The following is a 5,110-nucleotide window of genomic DNA, read 5'->3' on the forward strand; positions in this document are numbered from 1 at the left end:
CCCCAGGAGCCCGATTTTCGCCGGCCTGGGCCGAATTTAGCGCCGGCGGACCCAGGCCGAACCCGACGCGCTGGGGGGCGCTGGGGGGCGCCGGGGCGAGCGGTTTTGGCGCGAAAGAGCCGCGGGTCCGCCGCGTCAGCGACACCGTGCGTCTTCATCCCCGAACGCCTCGGTTCCCCGCGGGGAATCAATGGCAAGGCTGCCGCCGGCCAGCCTTACCATTGATTCCTCACGGGCGGCGCGCCGACGCCTTCCCTCCCTCGCACGCGTACACACGGGGCGACGCCGCTGTATAAGCCGGTGGCCTCCCTCGCCTCTGGCCACACTAGCCACACCAGCCCTAGCCCGCCGTCTACCTCTCTCGGGCGCCGCCGCCGAGTCCTCCCTCTCCTCCCTCCCTCTCATGATGGCCGAGCGATTCCCCGAAGATGAGGCCGCGGCCAACGGCTTCAGCCGCCGCTCGCTCCGCGAACAGGAGTCTTGGCTCCTGTTCCAGGCGAACATCCCGGCGCCGCCGGACATGCGTGCCGGGCCAACGGGGTGGAGACTCAGCAACGGGGGAGTGCCCATTCTCCCGTTGCCCGACGCCGTGGCGAAACCGGGCTACTTCGCCGACGAGGTCGATGTCGTGCGCGCCTCCCTCACCGACGCCCAGCTCGCCCTCCCCGAGTACGCTGCCGACAACATAGCGGCGTGGACGACGTACTTCCAGCGCCGGCAGCAGCAAAGGATGGCGTCCATCAACGGTGCGCCGGTGGTGGGCGGACCGAAGAACAGCGAGGGACGCCACCTGTGGTGGGGTGTCCTCGGCCGCACCCTCGAGGGCGTTCTGACGTACCTCGAGGGCGGCAACGACCCGCCGTTGGCATACCCCCCAGCGAGGGCGGCCGCCACGGCCACGGCTCACCGCCGACGCGACGGGCAATGGTTGCCTAGGAGGTTCGGAGCCTCCTCTTCTTCCTCCTCCCGCTCTTCCTCACACTTGTCCGACGCTCCGGCGCTGCTCAGCGTCAAGGCCGAGCCCACGGTGGAGACGCCGCTTGGCCGGCGCACTCGCAGCGCCAGCATCATCATCAATGAGGGCGGCCGACGCGCCCCCTCGTCGGCTCCTCTGCGCTTCGTCAAGCCCAAGACGTAGCCGGGCCTGGCGCCGGTGAAGACGGAGCCGGGCCTCCCTGCGGTGAAGACGGAGCACGGCGGCGACGTCGAGCTCGACGATGACGCGGCCCTAGAATGGGCGCGCGCGGACTCCCTGAAGATGTCGAGGGAGCGCCAGTGCGCCGCCCTGCGGCGATTCGCGCAGTGCCGCCGGGGCCGCGACGAAGGAGGAATCATCGTCATCGAGGACAGCAACGACGACGACGCCGCGCCGCCGCACCAGCCCGCATAGGCGACGCCGGTCAGGGGTCCACCAGGGACGGCCGTGTCAAGGAGAAGAAGCCGGAATACGACGACGACGACGGCGACTACTCCGCTTTTAGCCAGTTCTTTTTTTAATTATATATATTATGTAATAAAAACCCGCTGTTTAAATGTAATATATGCCAAACTTCGCCGAACTTTGAACTTTGCTATATTTTTTAATTTTTTTGAACGCGCCTGGGACGGCCCTGGGGCCGGCGGCTGAGACCAACTTGGCCCCAGGCCGATTTTTTGCGCCGGCTCACCCTAGGGGCGATTTTAGGCGCCCCCTGGGGGGCCAACGGCTGGAGATGCTCTTACTGGCAGACAGTTTACGTGGGCGAACACATTACCGGTTCCAACATGTGAGAAGTTGGACCGGGTGCTCACCAATATAGAGCGGGAACAAAAGTTTCCTTTGGTAACGGTACATGCGCTTCAGAGAGCAATATCTGATCATACACTGTTGTTGGTCGACACGGGTGAAGCAACCCATGTGGGAAACAAAAACATTTTCTCTTTTGAATTAGGATGGTTCGAGAGGGAAGGCTTCATGGATCTCATTGCTAGAGAATGGGCCAAGGAGTGAGGTGGGTTCTAGTGGTGATAGATGGCAAAATAAAATTCGACACTTGCGCCAGTTCTTGAGGGGCTGTGCCAAACATCAGACTGGGATATACAAAGTGGAAAAAGAGAGACTTACACAAGTTATAAATGAGTTAGATCTGAAAGCCGAGTCTAACGTTCTTAATGTGTCGGATCGGACTGTTAACAATGAGGTTGAGCATAAGTTGTGTGCTCTTCTTAAAGAGGAAGAGATGAAATGGGCTCTCCGAGCTAAGGTGACAAAGGTCATCCAAGGTGATGACAACACCCAATTCTTCCACATGATAGCAAATGGGAAACATAGAAAGAAGAAAATAATCCATCTTGAATAGGACGAGGGTACAATTGTAGGGCATGAGAACCTAAAGTTGTACATCTCCAATTATTATAAGAAACTTTTGGGGGCCCTCGAAGATAGTTTTTGTGTCACTTGATGAACGTGCAGTTGGGGACATACCTCTGCTCAACACAGACGAAAACGAAGTTTTGTCTGCTCCATTCACTGAGAAAGAGGTGTTTGACACGGTAACAAAAATGAAACAGAATAAGTCTCCTGGACCTGATAGGTTCCTAGCAGAGTTTTACAAGGAATGTTGGCATATCATTAAGGGGGATATCTTATGCTTATGTTCCATGAGTTGTTCAACGGACATTTACAACTTATTCACCTAAACTTTGGAACAATAATGTTGTTGCCAAAGAAGGAGGAGGTTGTGCGCATTGAGTAGTTAAGGCCGATATGTCTACTCAATGTGAGCTTCAAAATCTTTACCAAGGTTGGCACGAATAGGTTGACGAGGATTGCCCATTTGGTGGTGCAACCAACCCAGACGGCTTTCATGTCAGGGAGACACATCCTAGAAGGGGTTGTTGTCTTACATGAAACTCTTCACAAAATCCATTCGAAGAAACTGGACGGGGTTATATTCAAAGTGCATTTCGAGAAAGTGTATGATAAGGTCAAATGTCCCTTTCTCCAACAAGCCTTACTCATGAAGGGGTTCAATGAAGCCTGGAGGAAACATGCGGAATCCTTTATTCAGAAAGGTAGTGTTGGAATTAAGGTGAATGATGACACATGCCATTATTTCCAGACGCAAAACGGCTTAAGACAGGGAGACCCGATGTATCCTATTCTGTTCAACATAATAGCGGATATGTTGGCAGTTCTTATCAGTCGAACTAAAGAGAATGGCCAAGTAGGAGGACTAGTTCCACATATTATGGATGGGGGAGTGTCCATACTACAATACGCGGATGGCATAATTATTTCATGGAACATGGTCTCGTAAAAGCTAGAAATATGAAGCTAGTGCTTTGTTTATTTGAAGAATTGTCGGGACCCAAAATTAACTTTAACAAGAGCGGACTCCTCTGTTTTGGGAGAGCCAAAGAGGAACACGATGCATAGACAATTGTTGGGTTGCGAAATGGGTTCCCAACCGTTTAGTTATCTAGGGATTCCAATTCACCATAGCAAATTATCGAATAAGGAGTGGAAGTGCATTGAAAATCGATTTGAAAAAGGCTAAGCTGCTGGAAGGGCAAGTTTATGTCTTATGGGGGTTGGCTTGTGCTGATAAACCTAGTTCTGACTAGTTTGCTAATGCTCCTTCTATCCTTCTTTGAAGTACCGGCAGGGGTACGGAAAAGATTAGGTTCTTATCGATCTCGCTTCTTTTGGCAATATGATGAGGTTAAGACAAAATACAGATTGGCCAGATGGCATATAATTTGCAGATCCAAAGACCAAGGTGGGTTAGGGATCGAGAACTTAGAAGTTAATAGATGCCTTCTTAGCAAATGGCTATTCAGATTATCTGTTGAGACCGAGGGTACATGGGTAAATTTTTTGCGTAATAAGGTTACCGCTAGACCTAATGACTCGCCGTTTTGGAAGGGGTTAAGGAGGATGAAAGAAACCTTTTTTCAGAGAGTGAAATTTATCATTGGTAACAGTAACACGACTAGATTATGGGAAGATGCATGGTTTGAGAGACACCCTTAGCCTTACAATATCTTACTCTGTATAATATTGTACAACGTAAGGAAGCATATGTCACTATAGTATTACAATCGGTCCTTCTTAATATCCAATTTAGGAGGTCTCTAGTTGGGGAATGTTGGAACTCGTGGCTAGACTTGGTCTGTAGGTTGATGGATGTTCAACTTTTTGACCAGTCATATGCCATTCACTAGAAGTTATCTATGAATGGTAGTTTCTCGGTGAAATCTTTGTACTTGGACCTAATTGACTCTGGGCCAATCCCGAGATCACTTCATATCTGGAAGATTAAAGTTCCGCTTAGAATTAAAATCTTCATGTGGGTTGTCCATAAGGGAGTGATCTTAACCAAGGATAACTTGGTAAAGCGAAGATGTGTAGGCAGTTTTCAATGTTGTTTTTGCGACCAAGATGAAACTGTACAACACATTTTCTCGATTGTCCATTAGCCAAACTTCTATGGCGTACCTTACATATAGCCTTCAACATTAATCCTCCAATGGTATTAACACGTTATTTAGGACGTGGCTAAATGGAGTGGATTCAAATATTGCGGGACATATTCGGACAGCGATATTATATATTTTGGGCTATATGAAACTGCAGAAATAATATGATCTTTAATGAGAAAAAACTTTATCAACCTTTTGCAGGTTATCTATAGAGCCACTGCTTGGATCCGCACTGCGGACTCCAGGGAGCTTTTGGTTACTGGGTGCAATCATTGAGAGACGGTAGCATGGGTTATCTTTGACTGATTTAGATGGCGAGCTAATAATATGCTAGGTGTTTAGTCATCGTAGCCTGTTTTTTCGCTAGCTATGGCATCTTTTATTATCTTTTCTTTATTGAGCTCAGTTTGTGAGCCAGTACTGGACTGTAACGCCCACGATGCGGCTATATCTCCCACGTGTCGAAGCACGACTTAGAGGCATAACCGCATTGTAAGCAATGTCGCAAGTGGGGTAATCTTCACACAACCCATGTACTGAATAAGGAAAGAAATACATAGTTGGCTTACAATCGCCAAATCACACAAAGCATAAATAACATTACATTCATCCAGATACAATCAAGGTCCGACTACGGAACCAAAAT

The sequence above is a fragment of the Triticum dicoccoides genome, chromosome 5A, assembly GCF_002162155.2.
Source record: "Triticum dicoccoides isolate Atlit2015 ecotype Zavitan chromosome 5A, WEW_v2.0, whole genome shotgun sequence".
Taxonomy (NCBI): domain Eukaryota; kingdom Viridiplantae; phylum Streptophyta; class Magnoliopsida; order Poales; family Poaceae; genus Triticum; species Triticum dicoccoides.